Raw genomic sequence first — 26,307 nt, 5'->3', positions numbered from 1 at the left:
TCTGCTGGCACAAAGGAAGGTGGCTGTGGTGGTTGGAGGTCAATCATCTCAATTCGGTTTATTATTGTCACATGAAAAGTATTGTTTCTTGCGCACTATACAAAGCATACCATATGTAGAGAAGGAAAGGAGGGAGTGCAGCGTGTAGTGTTACAGTCATAGCTAGGGTGTAGAGAAAGATCAATTTAATATAAGGTAGGTCCATGCAAAATCTGAAGGCAGCAGGGAGGGAGCTGTTTTTGAGACGGTTGGTACATGTCCTCAGACTTTTGTATCTTTTTCCCGACGGAAGAAGGTGGAAGAGGGCACCTGTGGTCATTGATTATGCTGGCTGCTTTGCCGAGGCAACGGGAAGTGTAGACGGTGTCAATGGATGGGAGGCTGGTTTGAGTGATGGATTGGACTTCGTTTACAACCCTTTGTAGTTTCTTGCGGTTCTGGACAGAGCAGGAGCCATACCAAGCTGTGATACAACCAGAAAAAATGCTCTCTATGGCGCATCTGTAAAAGTTGGTGAGGGTCGTAGCGGATTTGCCAAATTTCCTTAGTCTTCTAAGGAACTAGAGGTGTTGGTGGGTTTTCTTAACTATAGCATGAAGGGACCAGGACAGGTTGTTGGTGATCTGGACACCTAAAAACTTGAAGCTCTCAACCATTTCCACTTCGTCCCCATCGATGTAGATAGGCGCATGTCCTCCACAACGCTTCCTGAAGTCGATAACTATCTCTTCATTTTGTTGACATTGAGGGAGAGATTATTGTTATTGCACCAGTTGACCAGATTCTCTATCTCTTTCCTGTACTCTGTCCCATCATTGTTTGAGATCTGAACCACTACGGTGATGTCATCAGCAAACTTGAAAATCGAGTTAGAGGGGAATTTGGCCATACAGTCATAGGTATATAAGGAGTATAGCAAGGGGCTGAAGACACAGTCTTGTGGGACACTGGTGTTGAGGATGATCACGGAGGTGGTGTTGTTGCCTATCCTTACTGATTGCAGTCTGTGGGTTAGGAAGTTCAGGATCCAGTCGCATAGGGAGGAGCCGAGCCCCAGTCCATGGAGTTTGGAGGTGAATTTCACAGGAATAATGCTGTTAAAGGCTGAGCTGTAGTCGATCATTAGGAGTCTGACATAGGTGTCTTTGTTATCTAGATGTGACAGGGTTTCCAGGACATCACTGCAGGAGTTCCTTGGGTTAGTGTCCGAGGCCCAAATATCTTCAATGATGCTTCATCAATGACCTTCCTTCCATCATAAGGTCAGAAGTGGGGATGATTGAGGATGCCTACACAACGTTCAGCACCACTTGCAACTCCTCAGATACTGAAGCAGTACATGTCCTGAACAATATACAGGCTTGGGCTGAAAAGTGGTAAGTAACATTTACACCACACAAGTACCAGACATCTCCAACAACAGAGAATCTAACCATTACTCTTTGACATTCCCCACTATCAATATCCTGGGGGTTATCATTGACCAGAGGCTGAACGGGATTTGCCCTATATGTGGCTACCAGAGCAAGTCAAAGACTGGGAATCCTGCAGTTGAGTAATTCACCTCCTGACTCCCCAAAGCCTGTCCACCATTTACAAGGCACGAGTCCAGGGTGTGATGGAATACACTCCACTTGCCTGGATCAGTGCAGCTCCAACAACACTCAAGAAGCTGGATGCTATCCAAAACAAAGCAGTCTGCTTGATTGGCACCCCTTCACTACCGACGAACAGTGACAGCAGTGTGTACCATCTAGAAGATGCTCTGCAGAACTCATGAAAGTCTCTTAGACCGCACCGTCCAAACCTACAACAACAGCAGATAGCTGGAAACATCACCGCCTGTAGGTTCCCCATTCTTAAAATTTGAATTTTTACTCCATTATTAAAATTATGAAGCCAATGCTCAGAGTTGACTAGGCAGACCCAAATCCACTCCTTGTTTGCTCCAAAAATCAAATTCAAATTCCAATTGAATCTAATTCATGGTTTCATTCGATTTATTATTGTCACATGCATTGGTATTCAGTGAGAAGTATTGCTTCTTGCGCACTATAAAGACAAAGCATACCGTTCATAGAGAAGGAGAGTTTGCAGAATGTGTTACAGTCATAGCTAGGGTGTAGAGAAAGATGAACTTAGTGCAAGGTAGGTCCATTCAAAAGTCTGATGGCAACAGGGAAGAAGCTATTCTTGAGTCGGCTGATACGTGTCCTCAGACGTTTGTATCTTTATCCCGATGGAAGGTGGTGGAAGAGAGAATGTCCGGGGTGCATGGGAAGAGAGACAGGCAAGATCCAAGCTGACAAGATAAGGCATTGCACCCTTGGGCTTGATCTGATTCTTGATCTTAGCCAAAAGGCCACCTGGAAGTTCCCCTCCAAGCCACTCACCATCCTGACTTCGAAATATATCACCAAATATATTCTTCACTGTCGCTAGGTCAAAATCCCTCTCTAACAGCACTGTGGATACACCTACACTACATGGACTGCAGGGTTCAAAGAAGGCAGTTCACCTTCTTGAGGGCAATTAGGGATGGACAACAAATGCTGACCTAACCAGTGATGTCCACATTCTTTAAATGAATAAAACAAATCACTAACATATCAAATCACCTCCCTTCAGCACAAGCTGTGCCACATACCTCACTGGTTAAAAAATGGGATAAAGGAACACTCAAGGAGTGGAACAAAACACCTGCGTGCCGAATGTCTTGATGAGATTACTGTTTTGTGGGCATTTATTACTCACTATATAAAACCAGAAAAAGACTACACCACTACTTTAGATGAGTGCCAACATTGTTCAGCAATCCTGGAATTAATTATGGCACAAAGGTCTTGCCTCAATGTTAAGGCGGATCACAGACAGGGAATTTCTTTTTCCAAAAATTTACTTAAAGAATTTGTAAAAGTACATGACAAAACATTTCAATCTGGAATGCATTGACAACTGGCACCATAAAGGTCCCAGCTATGAGGAAAAATACACTGTTCAACACCATGGCAAGAGAAAGACCTACAACAGTGAGTGATGAGATCCAAAGGGTGACTTCAGAATGTTCTCTCATTCCAGTTCAGACAACTGCTCAAGATTGGTCACATCACACAGCCTCCTCAACGGGATGAACTTTCATACTGTCTGTTGCCTTTTAAAACATTCACACCTAAACAGATCCCCAATAAATTTACATTAAACTCACAACAGTGTCTGACTTATTTGGTCTTTTTTCTTTGCACAGAATCAACCATCACAATGGAAAGCACTGCTCTGAATAAACCTTTCTAGTCATTATCCTATCACACCATCCTCACATATCAAGGCTGAACGTGACCTGACTACTTTCTACAAGTTTTAGTTGCTGCTGTGTCTACTGGCTATTTCAAATGATGTACAAAAAGTTATAATGCAACAAATTTACTGCTATGAACACGTTTTTCACTAGGCGGCACGGTGATACAGTGGTTAGCACTGCTGCCTCACAGCGCCAAGAACCCAGGTTCAATTCCCGGCTTGGGTCACTGCCTGTATGGAGTTTGCACAATCTCCCCGTCTCTGCGTGGGTTTCCTCCGGGTGGTCTGGTTTCCTCCCACAGTCCAAAGATGTGCAGGTTAGGTTGATTGGCCATGCTAAATTGCCACTTAGTGTCAGGGGGACAAGTAGGGTAAATATGTAGGGTTATGGGGATAAGAATGGGATTGCGTTCGGTGCAGACTCAATGGGCCAAATAGCCTCCTTCTGCACAGTAGGGATTCTGTGAGGTGAATCAACGGTCACCTATATCACAGCCTCAGAAATATGAAAATTTAGCTCATACTTACCACTTTAAGCAGTGGTTATTTTTCACATAAATAAATCCTGTATTGAACATTGTTTTAATCTAGTTGACAGTATTCAAAGATTTTTTTTAAAAATAAAATTGTTTGTTTTTTAATCTTGAATGCAAAGCAAGTACTTCCCTATATGGATGAAAAGATTTTAAACTAAATTACCAGAATAGAGAGGGCGGTCAGCCATCTAATTGTGGGAAGAGTTCACAAACCACTGTGTAAAAAGTGGCCACTAGTCCCCCATTTTCTCCCACACAATAATCTGTCACCAATGAGGAGTTCTTTAATGTTATCAGAGATTTAATGATTTTGTCCCATTACTAGTACATAAACATCTGTAGCGCACAAATCCGCTTATCCCCCCCGCCCCCCGAGAGCTACAGAACAGAACACTGTGGCATCGAGGCACATAGGTGCTGCTGTACAATAAATGCCCATGACACAACAATCATCACAGTAATCAGTCTCTATTAAAATTAACTACAATAGGCCAGGACACGAGATGAGGAAAACCGTCAGTGATGGTGAGTTTTGGGAACTGTTGGGCATTGCACGGCGTAGGAGTAACAAATGCTCAACTGCAGGCAACCAATATTGCAATTTTATTTACACTTCCCCAACAGAGAGGGCAGCATAACAAAATGCTCAGCTATTACAGTACACATTTTTAAAATGGCTTCTACGTTAAAATGTAAAATAAATTGCAATCACAACAAAATATATGATCCGTTATGCCCGAGTAGTCACATATTAAAAATATTTATTCCTAACAGAAGGGCATGTTTAACAAAATATCATTTGACAAGAAATAATAAAAGGAACTTACCTCTTTTTTCCTACATACTTTCAATGAATCTGGTTTCTTTCTCTTTCCGACAGGGTATCTCCCTCCATTTCAATTAGCTTAACTCTGCTCTCTCAATATCTGACCTGAACTTTAACTACCAACTCCACTTATTGTTTGGGACTGTAACATTGGCTGATTTGTTTTAATGGTTCACTTGGCTCCCAGGTGGATTAATTGATAATAGCAAACTTTCAATTTTTGTGACATTCACTTTCTTTCTGACTTTCCCCTTGGATTTGGGCAAGAAGAGGTTTTTCATGCTCTTCCTTTGTCAGATTTTCTCTTTCAAGCAAATAATCTACCCAACACTGATGGAGTATCTCTCCAATCTTCACTAGTGTGATGATACTGGGCCTTTAAGAAATGTATTTTAGTCACGTTTCTGTGCAGGATGTTTCGAGCAGTCCTTTCTATTTTATCGGAGTCGTTCTGTCTACAACCAACATCCTATATGGTTGCTGCAACAGCATAATTACTTAATCTGAACTAATGGTGCTCCATATAGGATGCTGGTGGGATTTTGCAGAGTGGGGTTTGAGTGTGATGATTGACAGGTGTGGTCATGTGACAGAGGGTAAAGCTGGCGTTACACACGTTACTCAGAATATTCAAGCTTAGATGCTGCTTTGGAGTTGAGAGAGAGAGACCAGTGTCCCTCTTTTCTCCTCTCTGAAGTCTGGAAACTGGGAGCAGCTAGTGACCAGGTTAACTTCTCTGAAGTTTTGTTGTTTTGAGGATATATCCTTCTGTGAAAACTGCTCTCTGGATATCTGTGTTAAAAAACTGGAAATCTAGCATCACATAAGCATCTTTGGTTTTTGAGCTAACTGGTTCTGAAGAAGGAATTTCTGTCTATGAGGGATACTGCTGAATTGGAACAATATAGATAGTTAGCTGTTAAGAACTATGCTTTGTCATGTTTAAGTATTTTAATTGGTAAAAGTTTTGCTAATTTGTATTGTTATATTCTGTGTTCTTAAATAAAGTTTGTTATGATAAAAGCTTCCTAGTAGGTCACATTGAATCATACCTGGAGTGAAACACTTTATGCTTACCCTAATGCCGAAATCAAATGTAAAGGTTAGGGTCTCGGCTAACTTCATAAAATACCTTGGGAGTTTCTAGTCTGATCCTTAAAACAAGATTTCTGAATGCGCCCAGTCTCTTTACAACAACTTCAATCATATACTCCTCATTGCCTCAGTGGTTTTACACCATGACTTTCTGACCAGCACTAAGTTTCATGCCTTGTGCAGCATGATACATTGGCTTGCTTTTCTCTTAATTTGCCCTCGATTTTCAGCTTAAGCAAACAATAGCATGTCCTCGGAGCAATTTAAATACCTGGCCTAGACCTTGCTGAAATCTAGTGGACCTCCATTGCCCATTCAAGAAAGAACTTCCTTACAATCTGCAAACATCGTTTTCTGCTATTTCAATGGCTGTGGTCTCATCACAGGCTTCCTTCCATGTCAGCTTATTTGTCTTTGCTCAAAAGCTTGGCGTGGATTTTATTATTTTTGGGCCCCCTCTGAACGTCTCTAAACTTTGGTTACTAAGTTCACGCCAGATCCACAAGAGTTTTTTTTTAAAGTTGAGAATGTAATCTGCAACAGTCGCATTTGGCGACTGGTCTGCAATTCTTAAGTACAATCTCATTGGACGTGCCATAATGGAAGTTCAGAATCTCATTAATTTCAGGATAGTCCATAGTACTGGAGCTCCGCAGTCAACATTGGTTAGACATCACCCCAAAAGCATCTGGCCCAAAGTGTGGAAAATATTTACTTTATCCTCAGCTTCTATTTTATTCACTGTAGCCAAACATGCAACCTTCATCCATAATTACACCTGTCTTGTGTCCCCATGGTCCCCAAATCTGTCTTGTGTCATTTTTCTTCCCAATTACGTACTATGCTGACTCACTGTATAAACTGAACATTATGTGCGCGCACACAGAGCAATCTTTCAAATTGCTCAAACTTCCTTAAAACCAACTTTACAAGTTTTTCAAACTGTGTCACAATGTTCTCCTGCGCTCAATTTCTCAAATGAATCGTAAAAAAGTATTTCATCTTAGCCTCGTTGTCATAGGAACATATGAAATAAAGTAGGCTATTCAGCTCCTCAAGCCTGCTCTGCCATTCAATAAAATCATGGCAGATCTTTTTGTGTTTCAAATTCCATATTCCCATCCACCCATGATAACCTTTGATTCCCTTGTCAAACAAGAATCTCTCTACTTCCAACTTAAAAATAAAGGTGGATCCCTAATTTTAAAACTGTGCACCCTAGTTCTGGACTCATTCACTGGATGAAACATCCTTTCCACATACTGTTCAGGATCTTGTATACTAAACTCTATTGTTACAAGCCCAGTTTGTCTAACCTTGCCTCATAAGGCAACCCACTCATACAGGTATCAATCTAGTAAACCTCTTCTGAACTGCCTCCAACACATTTACCAAAACTGCCATAGTTTGAGATGTGTCACATCAACGTCCTATATAACTAAGCATAAATAGCTTTACTTTTGAATCAATTCCTCTTGTAATAACGGAAAGCATATCATTAGCCTTCATAATTACTTGCCATACTTGTGCACCAAGCTTTTGTGACTCGTGCACGAAAATACCTAGATTCCTCTGCATCTTGGAATGCTGCAGCTGCTCTTTGTTCAATACTTTTTAGTCTTCCTGCCAAAGCGGACTTAACATTTTTCCACTTTATACTCCATCTGCGAGATTTCTGCCCATTCACTCAACTTATCTATTCCATCTCCAATCTGATGTCCTCTTCACAACATATTTTTCTGCCCATCATTGTGCCACCTGCAAATTTAGCTACCATCCCATTAATCCATCCAAGTCATTGATATAAATGTTAAAAAGTTGAGGCCCAAGCACAGACCCCCAATGGCCTCCACTCGTCAAATCTTGCCAATCAGAAAAGATCAATTTATGCATAATACCCAAAAACATAGAAGCAGGCGATTCGGCCCATCGAGATGCTCCACCATTTAATGAGATCATGACTGATCTCATAATAATCCTCAACTCCACTTTCTTGCCTTATCCCCCAAAACCATTGATACCCTTATTGATTTAAAAATCTTTCTATCTCAGTCTTGAACGTACTTAACAACCCAGTGTCTACAGCGCTCTGCAGTAAAGAATTCCACTGATTCACGACCCTCCTCATCGCTGTCTTAAATGGGTAACCCCTTATGACATTATGCATACTCTGTTTCCTGCTCGCCAGCCAACCTTCAATCCATGTGAGTATGTTACTCACTACACCATGAGCTTTTCCATAATAACCTTTGATGTAGAATCTCATCAAATGTCTTCTTGAATCGAAGTACAGCACATACGCAGACTCCCCTTTATCCACATTGCATGTTACTCCTAAAAAGTACTCCAATAAATTGGTTCAATATTATTTCCCTTTCACAAAACCACGTTGACTCTTCCTGATCACCTGAAGTGCCCAAGTATAACCTCCTTAATGATCAATCCTAACACTTTCCCCATGACGGCGGCACGGTAACACAGTGGTTAGCACTGCTGTTTCACAGCTCCAGGGACCTGGGTTCAATTCCCGGCTTGGGTCACTGCCCGTGTGGAGTTTGCACATTCTCCTCGTGTCTGCGTGGGTTTCCTCCGGGTGCTCCGGTTTCCTCCCACAGTCCAAAGATGTGCGGGTTAGGTTGATTGGCCATGCTAAAAATTGCCATTAGTGTCCTGAGATGTGTAGGTTAGAGGGATTAGTGGGTAAAATATGTAGGGATATGGGAGTGGGGCCTGGGTGGGATTGTGGTCGGTGCAGACTCGATGGGCCGAATGGCCTCTTTCCCTACTGTAGGGTTTCTATGATTTCTATGACAGATGCCAAGCTAACTGGCCTATAGTTCCCTGCAGCATGGCAAACCAATTTGGCTGGTAACTTCTTCAAGTCACTTCTTGATCCTCTTGGTTAATCTTACCCTCATTATGGTATCAGAGAATCATTTTCATTCTTCAGAACTGAAAATTTTGAGTTGAATTCTGAAGAGTCAGGCAGGTAGAGTGCCTCAAGAGCGGTAACCAGAGGATCGCGGATTTCAGACCTTGCTGGTTTCCAGAGAAAGAAAAATCAAAAGCCCTTGATTCAGTGAAAAGGGACTCATGAAAACTAAATGATGTGATTACAAATCACTTTGGAGTCAAGGGACACACCAACAACTAAGGAGCGTGAGAAACAATAGACACATGAAGCCATGCCAATGCAGCAACTCGTTAAACTTTTCCTGGACTAGGTGGGGATCACTAAGCCATTCAAAATGTCAGGTGCGCAAAACAGATAACTACTTGCAATGCAAGGTGTAGCAACTCTCCGAACAGGCCAGCAGGTTTTATTACTCATTTAAAATTCTTGCATGGCCGCTGAAACAAAATGTGCGGTTTTCCTACTGCTGGTTTTTGGAAGCCGAATTTGAGATACCCTACCTGTCTCCCCATAGATGCTGCCAGACCCGCTGAGTATTTTCAGCACTATTTTTCATACATCGATTTTCATGATGCAGAAAATATCATGCAAACTGAAAATGTTCAAAATTCTCAGAACAGCGTTGGCATTGACACGGAAGCACAGTGGTTAGCACTGCTGCTTCACAGCTCCAGGGACCTGGGTTCGATTCCCGGCTTGGGTCACTGTCTGTGTGGAGTTTGCACATTCTCCTCGTGTCTGCGTGGGTTTCCTCCAGGTGCTCCAGTTCCCTCCCACAGTCCAAAGATGTGCGGGTAGGTTGATTGGCCATGCTAAAATTGCCCCTTAGTGTCCTGGGATCATAGAATCCCACAGTGCAGAAAGAGGCCTTTCGGCCCATCGAGTCTGCACCAACCACAATCCCACCCAGGCCCCATCCACATATCCCTACATATTTACCCACTAATCTCTCTAACCTATGCATCCCGGATGCGTAGGTTAGAGGGATTAGTGGGTAAATATGTCGGGATTTGGGGGTAGGGCCTGGGTGGGATTGTGGTCGGTGCAGACTCGATGGGCCGAATGGCCTCTTTCTGTGCTGTAGGGTTTCTTTCTTTCTAAGATAATTGTTCTTTTAAGAGCAACCATCACACATCAGATGTCATATTCCAAAGTGTCAAAAATAATTTTAAAAAGACTGGCATTATCTGAGTGGGATATTTTCAAACATCTGACAATCTGAAAACGTTGGTCACCAAACAGCAATTAAACTACAAGTGACCTCAATACTCCTTAGCCCACTTCCCCAGAAGGTGCACCTGAGCAGTAACCTAGATCACCAGCTGACTCCTGACCTCAGACTATCTGGCAACACCACAAGCAATCAGGAAATATACACAAATGTAAAACACACCCTCACCCATATATGTCTATCATATATTAAATTTGGGTTATGGGCACCCATGAAAGTAAAAGTTACTCCTGCCAGTGTGATTTTCACTGCGAGCTCTGTCAAACTGCTTAACATGCCACAGCCACTGGAGAAGGGGTGGTCAAGGGGCAAGGGGGCATGAGACTGGAGCAGCTGGTGGATCGGAAGCTGCCAAAGGTTATATGCAACTGCTGATTGCTCCTTTCGTTAGAATACAACATAACACCACCCAGCTTACATCTCAAAGGAAAAATATATGAGTGAGAGAGCACGACAGCGTGAGAAAAAACATAAGTCATGAAAAGCAAAGATAAAGAGAGATGAGTGACACATAATCAGCCAGACTAGAGACGGGCAAAAGTGGCCTTGCCTCTGATATACCTTGTGCAATGACACACAATATCAACTAGGATCTCTATTCAAACTCCTGAGGTTAATATGTACTTCCGGTGTCACAATAACTTCTTGCAACACTTTGCCCAAGTTATTAACCACTCCTGCATTGCAACAGTGGCTGCAATGTAGTGCTTTGTAGTGTGAAGCACTTTACGATGCCCTGAGGTTGCGAAAAATCTATAGAAGTCTTTTTAAGTCAAAGTAAAACCCTACATCACCAGGTGGCAACAAGTGGGTACAATTGGGAGTAACCCTGAGAGTCTTCAACATTGACTTCAAACCCAATGAAGTCTCATGGCATCAGGTCAAACATGGGCAAGGAAATCTACTGTTTGATCACTCTCATCAATCTATATTTTCTAGATGTATCCATTATTAATAGTAGTGGTAGGAGTGACTACCTCACCTTGTGAAGACAAAGCCTCATCTTCATATTAAGGAGGGACAGATAAAGAACAAACCTAGCAGTTCAAAACTGGGTATTCATGAAATACCTTAGGCCAACAGCAGCAACGGAATCATATACAACCACAGTCTATAACCTCATGGCACGGCATATCCCCCACTCTAGCATCACCGTCAAGCCAAGGGTCAACCCTGGTTCAATGAGTACCTTAAACATTCACTCCTTCCCACCAGTGTACAATGCCAGAAGTGTGACTATATCTATAAGATGTACTGCAGCACCTTCCAAACTGGTGATTTCTACCACTTAAAAGGTAAAGAGCAGCAGATTCATGAGATCACCATCATGTGCAAGTTCCCCTCCAAACCACTCACCATCCTGACTTGGAAAAATATCACCACTCCTTCACTGTCAAAATCCTGAAACTCCATTCCAACAGCACTGTGAGTGCAACTACACTAGAGGGTAGGCAGCGGCTCAAGAGGTCAGCTCATCATGGTGATGAAAAAAATGTTGAACTTGTCACTGATACTCACGCCAATGACATAAATAGATTCAATAGCAATAATCATCAGCAGGCTATGTGGTTAAATCTGAGGAGTGGTATAAACTGGATTCAAAGAGCACAGGCTCACAGGATGACTGAATGGCCTCCTTCTGCACTACCTTGATAGGACACCACGATACAAGCCAAGAACTTCCAGGTTCACTCTCTAGACCCGGATGACCAACCAGGAGGGAATGTACCATTTGCTTTAAGCAACCCTATGGTAAGATGAGAGATGATTGGGTTGTGGACTTTGTGTGCACATGTGGTGATGGGGGATAGAGAAAGTGCGCGTGGGTGCGTGGAGTGGATATAAACCAGGGCTTCTATTCGTACCTGTCGTCCAGTGACCCATCGTGAATTGAGCCACCCGAAAAGGACAAGATAGGTTTCTATTGTAATGCTTCCAAAGCTGCCACTATTAACAATCCATGCCTAACCCCCAACAGAGAACTATAAATGGTCATGGGTGCTGGCATTATCATTCAATATTAAAGACAGCCAACTTTTTTGTGACTGATGAAGCTGATTGAAAAGTGGATTCAGGATACACAAGGTTGAGAATCTCGACCCCCTCAGATGTGACTCATCAGCTGATCTTTACTTTCAGCATCAGCAATGAGACAGCCCTTTTGGTGGGAGGTCCTTTTTTTCACACTTTATCTTCAGCAAGTTGCTCCCAATTGTCAAAGTCAATGTGCAGCTGTTGATGAACCATTAAGCAGTCTTTAAAAGCCTTTTGCTTCAAGTGCCAGGCAATGACATCCAACAAGAGGGATTCAAACCATCTCCCCATGACATTTAATGGCATTATCAATGCTGAATCCCCCACAATCAACACTGACCAGAAACTGAACTGGACTAGTCCACGAAATATTGTGCCGCCAAGAGCAGGTCAGAGGCTAAAAATCCTATGGTGACTCTCCAAAGCCTGTCCATCATCTACAGGACATAAGCAAGGACTGTGATGGAATACTCTCCATTTGCCTGGATGAGTGCAGCTCCAACAACACTCAAGAAGCTCAACACCATCCAGGACAAAGCAACCCACTTAATTGGCAGCCTTTCCACAAAAAATATAATCTTCATATATTGTTGTATCCCAACCATGGGTCACTTCTGGAGGAGAGAGCAAAATAGGTGGGTGGGTTTGGAGGAAATTAAACACTGGGTGGGGGCAGGGGAGAAGAGAGAGAGCTTGACAGCCCGAGATGTGAACGTACACATCCACAACAGCATACATTTATGTGGGATTACAGGGCTAGGGCCTGGGTGAGATTGTTGTCAGTGCAGGCTTGATGGGCCAAATAGCCTTCTTCTGCACTGTAGGGATTGTATGATTTATGGCCCCAATCAAAGTGACAAATTTTTCATGGAAACTCCACTTCGGTTACAATAAGCTTCACTTTTGGAAGCTCTGAGCAACACCATCTGGTGGATCAAAATATACCCTCCACTTACCTGGATAGTCACGTGAGCAGCCTGGGAATGGAGGGATACAAACGATTGGTCTAGTTGGACCCAGGAGCGGCACAGGCTTGGAGGGCCGAAGGGCCTGTTTCCTGTGCTGTACTGTTCTTTGCTCTTTTGTTTTTGTTTTGTATACATGAAGTTCAAGGGCAGGATTTTAAATAGAACACATACTACTCTTTCCATCCCCAATTTGTTTAAAAAGATAGTTCTAATTTTCAGACAGTTTGAGAGTCTCACTGCCAAAATATTACATGGGCTTTAATTAAATATCTCATCACTTACTCAGCCTGAAGCACAATATGCTCAAGGACACCAAAGTCACAGCAGCAAAAAAGTTAGAGCGAAATGTACAGAGGATCAACCTGCCATACCTATAGGAGATGATGGTCACTCCACTCCATGTGCGCCAATCCGTATGCATGGCATGAGGTTACAGATATCATGCGCCTCCATTACTTGCACAAGGGGTCATAGAATCATACAATGCAGAAGAGGCTATTCGGCCCATCAAATCTGCACTGATATGCGTGAAACACCGTCAACCTAATCCCATTTACCAGCATTTGGCCCATAACCTTGAATGTTATGTCATGCCAAGTGCTCATCCAGGTATTTTTTAAAGGATGTGAGGCAACTTGTCTCGACCACCTTCCCAGGCAGTGCATTCCAGGCCATAGGTAGGGGAGTCTAAAACTAGAGGGCATAGGTTTAAGGTGAGAGGGGAGAAATACAAAAGTGTCCAGAGGGGCAATTTTTTCACACAGAGGGTGGTGAGTGTCTGGAACAAGCTGCCAGAGGTAGTAGTAGAGGCGGGTACAATTTTGTCCTTTAAAAAGCATTTAGACAGTTACATGGGTAAGATGGGTACAGAGGGATATGGGCCAAATGCAGGCAATTGGGATTAGCTTAGGGGTTTTTAAAAAAAGGGCGGCATGGACAAGTTGGGCCGAAGGGCCTGTTTCCATGCTGTAAACCTCTATGATTCTATGACCCTCTGGGTAAAAAGGGTTTTCCTCACATCACACCCCCCCACCCCTCACCTTGAACCTATGTCTCCTTCTGACTGACCCTTCAACTAAGGGAACAGTTGTTCCTTATCCACTCTATCCATGTCCCTCGTAATCTTGTACACCTCGATCAGGTCACCCCTCAGTCTTCCCTGCTCCAACAAAAACAACCCAAGCCTCCCCAACCCCTCTTCATAACTTAAATGTTCCATCCCAGGCAGCATCCTGGAGAATCTCCTCTGCATCCCCTCCAGTGCAATCACGGTAGCACAGTGGTTAGCACTGCTGCTTCACAGCTCCAGGGTCCCGGGTTCAATTCCCGGCTCGGGTCACTGTCTGTGTGGAGTTTGCACATTCTCCTCGTGTCTGCGTGGGTTTCCTCCGGGTACTCCGGTTTCCTCCCACAGTCCAAAGATGTGCGAGTTAGGTTGATTGGCCAGGTTAAAAAATTGCCCCTTAGAGTCCTGGGATGTGTAGGTTAGAGGGATTAGCGGGTAAAATATGTGGGGGTAGGGCCTGGGTGGGATTGTGGTCGGTGCAGACTCGATGGGCCGAATGGCCTCCTTCTGCACTGTAGGGTTTCTATGATTTCTATGATTTCCTATAACGTGGTGACCAGAATTGCACACAGTACTCTAGCTGTAGCCTCATCAAAGTTCTATTAAACTCCAGCATGACTTCCCTGCTTTTGTAATCTATGCCTCGATTGATAATGGTGCCCAAACACACCAAGGTCCCTTTGATACACAGAACTTCCCAGGGTCATGCCATTCATTGAATAATTCCTTGTCAAATTATTCCTTCCAAAGTGTATCACCTCACACATTTCAGAGTTAAATTCCATCTGCCATTTTTCTGCCCACTTGATCATTCCATCTATATCTTCTTGTAGCCCAAGACACTCAGCCTGACTGCTAAACCACTCAGCCAATCATTGTGTCATTACTGATGCGCAAGCCATTAGTTGAGTGATTGCAGACTATTCGATCTCAGACGGAAGTATAACTGAACCCAATCTGGTCCCAACATTAACACGTGTACTTTCTAGTAGCAGCTCTTGAGCAATCAGAATAGGATTCCAAGTTGTTGTTTTTGGGTATTTGTCATTGTGAAACAATAATGTGTTTTGTTTTCAAATACATTTGGATGAACTGCTTGTAACCCAGAAGGCGTAGCCCTGGAAATGGCCTCGCCCGAGAAGCGAAGCCCCGGAAGGTTACAGATGATTTACAATGGAATGAGAGTTGTTTTCCACTGTATAAAGGAAGGCAGATTGCTATTGTTATTGTCTTATGGTAGTTTGTGCTTTTGTATTAAGGATGGCAGATTTACTTTTGACATTGTGTTGTATTGGTTTGTCGTTTTACAATTTATTATTGTGAAATTGCAATGTATTCTGGTTTGTAATTCATTATTGTGAAATTTTGATGCATTTTGGTTTTGTATTTGGATGAATTCTTTTAAATAAAAAGATTGACTCTCATTCACTGAAGCAACTGTGGCAACCTTGATGAACTTGGCACGCCTGCAAGCACATGAGACCTGCTGGATCAGTATTGTTTACTTGCACATGAATTCAATCTTTTACCATTGGTGTGAATGGGTCTGCTCTGGTATGTTTACAAGCAGCACTGAACACTACTACACAATACTGTGGGGGAAAGAAATGTGGGAAGTGCCATACATAGTTTATCCCTGTCAGGTGAACACCAACAACCTGTCCTGGTCCCCCCACAAGCCGACACTATAGTTAAGAAAGCCCACCAACACCTCTACTTTCTCAGAAGACGAAGGAAATTTGGCATGTCAGCTACGACTCTCATCAACTTATCCAGATGCACCATAGAAAACATTCTTTCTGGTTGTATCACAGCTTGGTATGGCTCCTGCTCTGCCCAAGACCACAAGGAACTACAAAAGGTTGTAAATGTAGCCCAATCCATCACGCAAACCAGCCTCCCATCCATTGACTCTGCCTACACTTCCCGCTGCCTCGGCAAAGCAGCCAGCATAATTAAGGACCCCACACACCCCGGACATTCTCTCTTCCACCTTCTTCCATCAGGGAAAAAGGTGCAAAAGTCTGAGGTCATGTACCAACCGACGCAAAAACAGCTTCTTCCCTGCTGCTGTCAGACTTTTGAATGGACTTACCTTGCATTAAGTTGATCTTTCTCTACACCCTAGCTATGACTGTAACACTACACTCTCTCATTTCCTTCTCTATGAATGGTATGTTTTGGCTGTATAGCGCACAAGAAACAATATTTTTCACTGTATGTTAATACATGTGACAATAATAAATCAAATCAAAACCACCTCACCCTCGGTGGAAACACCATCAATCGGACCTGAAGGCATTTCAAACCTAAAAAATTAAAGTTCAGCACCGGTGGAACTACTCCAAGACTGAATTCCCGCCTATAAATTCACCAGCATGACCATTTTTGTCAAAGAACCGCTTTCACAAAACATATATTTGTAGTTTCTATCATGGCCCAGTCGATTCTACAAGAAAATCTCAGATTTGATCTCCTTTCCCACATGACAGTGGCTCAGTTTCAAAAGTTCTTAAATGGCTGCAGAATACGCTGGGGCTCCCGAGGTTATGAAATCTGTGAAATACATGGGATCTTCTTCCTCCCAGTTAGTTAATCTCAATTGTGTCAGCAAAAAGCATGCTACGATTGATCTTCAATGCAGAATTGGAAGGTGCACGTGGTTTGGTACACCACAGCTATAATGTGCTCCCCAGTTAAAAAGTGTGCTGGTGCACAAAAACTATTTTGTAAATTGAGTTTGTATCTTTACATGCCCTGTTTGTGAACAAAACTCCCACTCACCTGATGAAGGGGCAGTGCTCCGAAAGCTTGTGGCTTGTGCTACCAAATAAACCTGTTGGACTTTAACCTGGTGTTGTGAAACTTCTTACTGCACAAAGAGAACCCATCGAGAACAAGTATAGGGTTAAGCAGTCAAACTGCGCACGGTAAGAATAGAATGTCGACCAACTGCAATAAAGCAATGAGGCACAAGCAAAAATAAGGCAATCTGTGAAGTATACTGTAACCGCCTGAAACTACAGAAACAGCATGCCACCAGGAAATAAAACTATTTGATTACAGACTGCCATAGGATTCTCGATACTCAGGAGAAAACTGTTGGTAGTAACTAACTCCTAGAATTATAGATGAACTGAGGGAGGAAACTGAATCACTGATGATAGCTTCTCTTCTATCTGTACAAGTAGAATGGGTTGCACATTATTTTGAATGAATTCCTGCTGTCTGGTAACAACACAAAAGCCATGGAAAATGGTCACTGTGGTTTGTAAGGCAGAATATTTAGAGGATAATAAGGAAATTCAACAAGTTTTCTGATCATTTACTCTTACAGTTTCGACATTCTGAACTAGAATGAAAACCAAAAAAGGAGTCTTTTTCTCCTGTATTAAAAGGCCCTTCAGAACACTTAACAGTAAGCATCTTTTCTCATTCTAGCCAACTTCCCCATCACACTCTAGATGTTGGGATACAGGCAGTTTCAAAAATCCAGAGTCAGGGCTTCATCCTGACCTCTAACTCAAGTGACAGACCTTCGCTTCCCAGTCTCTCCTCACTACAAGGGTCACTATGACACTCTAATCGCCACCCACATGCCAACATCTAAAAAGACAGTGGGTTTCCCTTTCACTCATTCCCCCTCCAGATATCCACCAAATGCAACCCTATCGCGAATAAATATCCACCATATGAGTCCTTGGCCATCATCCTCTCTTCGGATGGGGCCTCTGTCTACGCAACAGCAAATACCACTCGAAGCTAGAGTCCTCCTGCAACTGCCGGCATCTCTATCGCAAAACTTCCCGTTAAAAGGGGACTTTTAACCCTCTCTCCATCTGCTTTACGGCAAGGGGGTCCCTCTCCGTCAGTGACAGGGCCTTTCTCTCTCTCGGTAAGAGTAGCTCCCTCGCCCTCTCTGTGAGGGGGTCTCTCCCTCGGCCAGGGGGGTCTCCCGCTCTCTCTCGGCCAGGGGGGTCTCCCCCCTCTCTCTCTCGGCCGGGGGTCTCCCCCCTCTCTCTCTCGGCCAGAGGGGTCTCCCCTCTCTCTCTCTCGGCCAGAGGGGTCTCCCCCCCTCTCTCTCGGCCAGGGGGGTCTCCCCCCTCTCTCTCTCGGCCAGGGGGGTCTCCCCCCTCTCTCTCTCTCGGCCAGGGGGGTCTCCCCCCTCTCTCTCTCAGCCAGGGGGGTCTCCCCCCTCTCTCTCTCTCTCTCTCAGCCAGGGGGGTCTCGCCCCTCTCTCTCTCTCTCAGCCAGGGGGGTCTCCCCCCTCTCTCTCTCTCTCTCTCTCAGCCAGGGGGGTCTCCCCCCTCTCTCTCTCTCTCTCTCTCTCAGCCAGGGGGGTCTCGCCCCTCTCTCTCTCTCGGCCAGGGGGGGTCTCCCCCCCCTCTCTCTCGGCCAGGGGGGGTCTCCCTCCTCTCTCTCTCTCTCGGCCAGGGGGTCTCCCCCCCTCTCTCTCGGCCAGGGGGATCTCCCCCCCTCTCTCGGCCAGGGGGGTGTGTCCCCCCTCTCCCTCCCAGCCAGGGGGTCTCCCCCTCTCCCAAGGGCCTCCCCCTCTCCCTCTCAGCCAGGGGGCCTCCCCCCTCTCCCTCTCGGCCAGGGGGCCTCCCCCCTCTCGGCCAGGGGGTCTCCCCCTCCCCCTCTCGGCCAGGGGGTCCCCCCCCTCTCTCTCCCGGCCAGGGGGTCTCACCCTCTCGGCCAGGGGGTCTCCCCCACTCTCACACCAGGGGGTCTCCCCCCACTCTCTCTCGGCCAGGGGGGTCACCCACCTCACTTTCTCTCTTGGCCAGGGTGTCTCCCCCTTTCTCTCTCTCGGCCAGGGGTCTCCCCCCTCTCTCTCGGCCAGAGGGTCTCCCCCCCTCGCTCTTCCAGCCAGGGGGTCTCCCCCTCTCTCTCCCAGCCAGGGGGTCTCCCCTCCCTCTCTCTTCCAGCCAGGGGGTCTCCCCTCCCTCTCTCTTCCAGCCAGGGGGTCTCCCCTCCCTCTCTCTTCCAGCCAGGGGGTCTCCCCCACTCTCCCTCTCGGCCAGGGGGGTCTCTCCCCCTCTCTCGGCCAGGGGGTCTCTCCCCCTCTCTCGGCCAGGGGGTCTCCCCCCCTCTCGGCCAGGGGGTCTCTCCCCCTCTCTCGGCCAGGGGGTCTCTCCCCCTCTCTCGGCCAGGGGGTCTCTCCCCCTCTCTCGGCCAGGGGGTCTCCCCCCTCTCTCTCTCTCGGCCGGGGGTCTCCCCCCTCTCTCTCTCGGCCAGGGGGTCTCCCCCCTCTCTCTCTCTCGGCCAGGGGGTCTCTCCCCCTCTCTCGGCCAGGGGGTCTCCCCCCTCTCTCTCTCTCTCGGCCAGGGGGTCTCTCCCCCTCTCTCGGCCAGGGGGTCTCCCCCCTCTCTCTCTCTCGGCCAGGGGGTCTCCCCCCTCTCTCTCTCGGCCAGGGGGTCTCCCCCCCCTCTCTCTCTCTCTCGGCCAGGGGGTCTCTCCCCCTCTCTCGGCCAGGGGGTCTCCCCCTCTCTCTCGGCCAGGGGGTCTCTCCCCCTCTCTCGGCCAGGGGGTCTCCCCCCTCTCTCTCTCGGCCAGGGGGTCTCTCCCCCTCTCTCGGCCAGGGGGTCTCCCCCCTCTCTCTCGGCCAGGGGGTCTCCCTCTCTCTCGGCCAGGGGGTCTCTCCCCCTCTCTCGGCCAGGGGGTCTCCCCCCTCTCTCTCTCGGCCAGGGGGTCTCCCCCCTCTCTCTCTCTCTCTCTCTCGGCCAGGGGGTCTCCCTCTCTCTCGGCCAGGGGGTCTCCCTCTCTCTCGGCCAGGGGGTCTCCCTCTCTCTCGGCCAGGGGGTCTCCCCCTCTCTCTCTCTCGGTGTGGTGGTCTCCCTCTGTGAGGGGTTCTCATTCTCCCTCTCTCAGGATGGTTGTCCATACCGTGTTGTTGTTTTTCAATCTCGTCTCCGGCATCGCCGCTGCCGCGTCCCCGGGACCTCACACTGCGCATGCGAACTAGCGATGGGCACACTGCGCATGCGAACTGGCGATGGGCACACTGCGCATGCGAACTGGCGATGGGCACACTGCGCATGCGAACTGGCGATGGTCACACTGCGCATGCGAACTGGCGATAGTCACACTGCGCATGCGAACTGGCGATGATCACACTGCGCATGCGAGCTGGCGGTGGTCGCACTGCGTATGACCATCGCTGGAGTCTTACACGGCGCATGCCTACGGGAGCTCTGATTGCGCATGCGAATGCTTTTGAGGGCCTAAAATGAGCACGGGAACTGCGTGTTTGTGCCGGGTGGGCAACCAGCAGACAATGACCCAGCGCCCATCAACCTGCACCCAATTACTCAACAACAATCAACCAACACCCAATTACCCATCTCCCAATTATGCAGCAACCAGCACCCAATTACCCAGCACCCCATCAACCAGGTCCCCACAACCATCACCATTACCCAACACCCCATTACCCAGCACCCTTCAGACTGCACCACATCAGCCAGCCCTCATCAACTTGTACCAATATATCCAGCACCTATCACCCATCAACCAGCACCATTCAAACCGCACCCCATCAACCAAAAGCCAATCAACTAGCACCCAATAAAGCAGCAGCAAACCATCCATCAACCAGGAATAGAAAAATCCAACCATTGCCCTTTGACATTTGTGTTGCTGAATCCCCCATCCAACTGGTTACCATTGATCGGAAATAGAACTGGATTAGCTATAGAAATACTGTGGCTACCAGAGCAGGTCAAAGGCTAGGAACCCTGTGATGAGTAACTCACCTTCTGACTCCCCAAAGCCTGTCCTCCATCTACAAGGCACAAGTCAGGTCATTATTTTGTAAATTGAGTTTGTATCTTTATATGCCCTGTTTGTGAGCAGAACTCCCACTCACCTGATGAAGGGGCAGTGCTCCGAAAGCTTGTGGCTTGTGCTACCAAATAAACCTGTTGGACTTTAACCTGCTGTGTAAGATTTCTTACTGAGCTAAATTACGCACAGAGAGATCCCACAGACACGATGATAATGGCCAGATAACCTGTTCTGTTGGTGTCGATTGAGTTCTAAATATTGGCCATGAGGCTCTTCTTGTGAATAGAGCCATTGGGATACCTTATGCCCACCTGAATGGCAGGGCCACAGTTTTTAACTTCTCCTCGTAAGAGAGCACCTCTGGCAAAGCAGCACTCCACTGAGTACTGTAGTACTGACTGGTAGAGGCATTGCCATAGGGAAAGAGCCAGGGAATGACTGTCCCCAAGCTTAGAATCATCATAGAATCCACAATGCAGGAGGCCATTCGACCTGTCAAGCCTGCACCGACAACAATCTCACCCAGGTCCTATCCCTGTAACCCCACATATTTACCCTCCTAATTCCCCTGACACTAAGCAATTTAACATTGCCTATCAACCTAACCCGCACAACTTTGGACTGTGGGAGGAAACCGAAGCACCCGGAGGAAACCCATGCTGACATGGGGAGAATGTGCAAACTCCACACAGACAATGACCCAAGCTGGAATTGGACCCGGGTCCCTGGCGCTATGAGGCAGCAGTGCTAGCCACTGTGCCACCATGCCATCCAAAGCTTGTGTTTAGTTGAAAAAGTGGACAAGCCCCTTCTGTCTGCAAAGAGTGACCGACAGAGAGTCATCCAGAGCTGAAATGTTGGCTCTATTCTCTCTCCAGAGATGCTGTCAGATTTTCCAGTATTTTCGGTTTTGGTTCATGAGTCTAGTGGGTTTGGATTCACATCATTCCATCTTGCTTATTAATCTCAATCCAATTGTTTGCTTTTCCATCATTATGATGGAAAGCTGATCCAGTCGCACTGTGTTGGAGTTTTATCCATAATCGAACTCAGAGCATCTATTTATTGTTTTCTACTTTTTCCTTTGTAACTCTTCTGATATACATTTCATAAATAATCTACGCATAGGGCTCTGTCCTTTGCACCACCTGGCTGCTTCTTACATTATTCTGTAAATTGATTTTGTGTCTTTATATGCCCTGTTTGGGAACAGAATTCCCACTCACCTGAAGAAGGAGCTTGGGGCTCCGAGCAGTTAACTACTCCTTGGCACATTCCCCATGGCAATGCCTCTAACAATCAGAGTCCATTTCCCAACCAATCAGCATTCCTGCAGTATGAATTGTTGTTTCTTTTACAATTGATACTCTTGCGATCTGTCCTGATGAGTGCAAGATTAAAAGCTTGGACAGCATGTGTTTTTTTTCCAGCAATATATTATCAATTTTATTAAAGCTCTGAAGGCCATTTGACTTTTCAGCCTTTCACTATGTACCGTGATGCCTCTGTACTGGCGTGTTGTTCTTATCATTGAATTATTTGAGTTCCCCAAAACTGAAAACTTTCTTATTCTTGTAGAATTTCTAATTTGGTTAGGATCAACCTCTTCTCTGTTTCTTGAATCATAGAATCATAGAAACCCTACAGTGCAGAAGGAGGCCATTCGGCCCATTGAGTCTGCACCGACCACAATCCCACCCAGGCCCTACCCCCACCCCCACATATTTTACCCGCTAATCCCACTAACCTACACATCCCAGGACTCTAAGGGGCAATTTTTTTTAACCTGGCCAATCAACCTAACCCGCACATCTTTGGACTGTGGGAGGAAACCGGAGCACCCGGAGGAAACCCACGCAGACACGAGGAGAATGTGCAAACTCCACACAGACAGTGACCCGAGCCGGGAATCGAACCCGGGACCCTGGAGCTGTGAAGCAGCAGTACTAACCACTGTGCTACCGTGCCGCCAATGTTTTCGGTTGTAAATTTTAACGACTTGGATTTATATAGCACATTGAATGTAGTATGCTGTTCCAAGGTGCTTAAATATTATTGCCGAGGTGCAGAATTTCCTTAACTGACTTTTATTTTTCTGCCTGAATTTAGTGGTATATCCTTGTTTTCAAATCCCTCCATGTTTCACTCTTCCCAATGTCTGGATCTCCTCCAGCCCCACACAGCTCTGAGATATTTGAGCTCATTGATTTCTGGCTCCTGTGCATCCTGAATTTTAATCATTCAACATTAGTTGCTGTCCTTTCAACTGATTGGGCCTGTACCTCTGAAATTCCCTCCCTATACCTATCCACATCTCCTTCATCCTTTAGGACACCTCTTAAAACCTATTGCTTTTACCAAGACTTTGGCCATCTGACCTAATATCTCCTTGCGTATCCCAGTGTCAAATGTTGCTTTAAAAGTACCTGTGAATGGCCTTGAGGCAATTTATTCTTCACACAAGTGATTGTTGCTGTAATTTTATAGTATCCCTGGAAGAATTGAATGGTAATATATTCTCAGTATCATGTGTTTGCAGAATCACGATCCTCAGTGTTTGACTTCTGCTCTTTACGACTGTGTACCCGCTCTGATAGTCACATAGTCCATTTATTTTCAGAAAATCTCTATGGATCAGAAACATGGATCCAAAAAGGTTAGTCATGGCATGAATCAATTCCAACCTCTCAGATTCACTACTGGATCCACTACAGCTCGCTTATCGCCACAATAGGTCCACAGAAGATGCCACCTCCCTGGCTCTGCACTCAATCCTGGATTGCCTGGATAACAAAGACACCCACGTCACTCTCCTTTTTATTGACTACAGCTCAGCCTTAAACCCCATTATTCTTACAAAACTCATCCCCAAACTCCATGGCCTGGGGCTCAGCTCCTCCCTCTGTCACTGGATCCTAGACTTCCTAACCCATAGACCGCAATCAGTAAGGATATGCAAAAACACCACCTCCGTGATCATCCTCAACATCGGTGCTCCACAAGGCTGTGTGCTCAGTCCCTTGCTATACTCCTTATACACCTATGACTGTGTGGCCAAATTCCCCTCCAACTCAATTTTCAAGTTTGCTGATAACACCACCGTAGTGGGTCAGATCTCAAACAATGACGAGATGGAGTACAGGGAAGAGAGAGAATCTGGTGAACTGGTGCGACAACAATAATCTCTCCCTCAATGTCAACAAAATGAAGGAGTTAGTCATCAACTTCAGAAAGCATAGTGGAGGACGTGCCCCTGTCTACATCAACATTGATGGAGTGGAAATGGTTGAAAGCTTCAGGTTTTTAGGTGTCCAGATCACCAACAACCTGTCCTGGTCCCCCCCCATGCAAACGCTTTAGTTAAGGAAACCTACCAATGCCTCTATTTTCTCAAGAGACTAAGGAAATTTGGCATGTCCACTACGACTCACTAATTTTTACAGATGCACCATAGAAAGCATTCTTTCTGCTTGTATCACAGCTTGGTATGGCTCCTGCTCTGTCCAAGACCACAAAAAACTACAAAGGGTCGTAAACAAAACCCAGTCCATTATGCAAACCAACCTCCCATCCATTGGTTCTGTCTACACTTCCCGTTGCCTCAAAAATGCAGCCAGCATAATCAAGAACACCACGCATCCCCAGACATACGCTCTTCCACCTTCTTCCATCGGGAAAAAGATACAGAAGTCTGAGGAAACATAACAACTGACTCAAGAACAGCTTCCCTGCCGCCAGACTTTTGAATGGACCTATCTCACATTATGATGTTTCTCTACACCCTAGCTATGATTCTAACACTACACTCTGCACTCTCTCCTTTCCTTCTCTATGTATGGTATGCTTTGTCTGTAGAGCACACAAGAAACAACACTTTTCACTGTATAATAATACGTGACAATAATGAATCAAAAAATCAGGTACTTAGGTATTTTTCTCTATTCAGCTGGGTTAGGCTCTTCAATTGTTTGCCTTCCATGGTTTAGTTCTTTCCTTAATTAAATTGGAAAGCCATTTTCTGAGTTGACATATAGAACCCAGTAGTATTCCTTATGTTCCTTTACATAGAACCATAGAACTCCGAGTGCAGAAAGAGGATATTCGGACCTTCGAGTCAGCACTGACTCTCCACCCAGGGCCTCCCCTCCACCCTATCCCCATGCACTTACCAAGGCTAATCTACCTAGCCTGCACATCTTTGGATACAAGGGGCAACTTAACATGGCCAGTCCCTCATACAGATACAGGGAGAACATGCAATTCCAGAACTCTATAGAGCAATTCCAACATATGTTTTCTTGATCTAGCTTCAAAGGCAGTCATAAGAATAGGAGCAGGAGTAGGCCATCTGGCCCCTCGAGCCTGCTCCGCCATTCAATGGCTGATCTTTTCGTGGACTCAGCTCCACTTACCCACCCACTCACCACAACCCTTAATTCCTTTACTGTTCAAAATTATGTCTATCCTTGCCTTAAAACATTCAATGAGGTAGCCTCAACTGCTTCACTGGGCAGGGAATTCCACAGATTCACAACACTTTGGGTGAAGAAGTTCCTACTCAACTCCGTCCTAAATCTGTTTCCCCTTATTTTGAGACTATGACCCCTAGTTCTAGTTTCACCTGCCAGTGGAAACAACCTACCTGCTTCTATCCTATCTATTCCCTTCAAAATATTATGTTTCAATAAGATCCCCCCCTTATTCTTCTGAATTCCAATGAGTATAGTACCAGTCTACTCAGTCTCTCCTCATAAGCCAACCCTCTCAACTCCGGAATCAACCTAGTGAATCTCCCCTTCACCTCCTCCACTGCCTGTATATCCTTTCATAGAATTCTACAGTGCAGCCCCTCGGGTCTCCACCGACCACAATCCCACTCAAGCTCTATCCCCAAAAGACCATGCATTTACCTTAGCTAGTCCCTCTGACACTAAGGGGCAATCTACCCAACCCACACATCTTTTGACAGTGGGAGGAAAGCAGAGCACTCAGGAAACCCTCACAGACATGGGGAGAATGTGCAAACTCCACAGTGACCCAAGCTAGGAATCGAACCCGGGTCTCTAGTGCTGTGAGGCAGCCATACTAACCACTGTACTGCCCCTTTCTCAAGTAAGACGACCAAAACTGTACACAATACTCCAGGTATGCCCTCAGCAGCACCTTTTGATTTATTATTGTCACATGTATTTAGAGTGAAAAGTATTGTTTCTTGTACGCTATACAGACAAAACATACCATTCAAAGAGGAGACGAGAGAGTGCAGAATGTAGTGTTAGTCATAGCTGGGGTGTAGAGAAAGATCAACTTAATGCAAGGCAAGTCCATTCAAAAGTCGTCTCAGCAGCAGGGAAGCTTTTCTTGAGTCGGTTGGTATGTGACCTCAGACATTTGTATCTTTTTTCCCAAAGGAAGAATGTCCGGGGTGCATGGAGTCCTTAATTATGCTGGCTGCTTTGCCGAGGCAGTGGGAAGTGTCGACAGTCAACGGATGGGAGGCTGGTTTGCATGATGGATTGGGCAACATTCACCTTTTGTAGTTCCTTGCGGACTT

General features: G+C 45.8%; 1 protein-coding gene across 1 annotated transcript in view; it reads right to left on the bottom strand.

Annotated features, from left to right (window-relative positions):
• The window catches only part of LOC144497728 (rab GTPase-activating protein 1-like), a 421,278-nt gene extending 401,315 nt beyond the window's left edge, over positions 1 to 19,963 (bottom strand). Inside the window, exon 1 of the mRNA XM_078219169.1 lies at positions 19,854 to 19,963. The gene's annotated coding sequence lies outside the window, so the exon portion shown is untranslated. The remainder of the gene's footprint in view (positions 1 to 19,853) is intronic.
• Between the last annotated feature and the right edge of the window lie 6,344 nt (positions 19,964 to 26,307).

This window comes from Mustelus asterias, chromosome 8 (genome assembly GCF_964213995.1).
Source record: "Mustelus asterias chromosome 8, sMusAst1.hap1.1, whole genome shotgun sequence".
Lineage (NCBI taxonomy): Eukaryota > Metazoa > Chordata > Chondrichthyes > Carcharhiniformes > Triakidae > Mustelus > Mustelus asterias.
The sequence above is the reverse complement of the archived record's forward strand: the minus strand, read 5'-3'. Positions and strand labels throughout refer to the sequence as shown.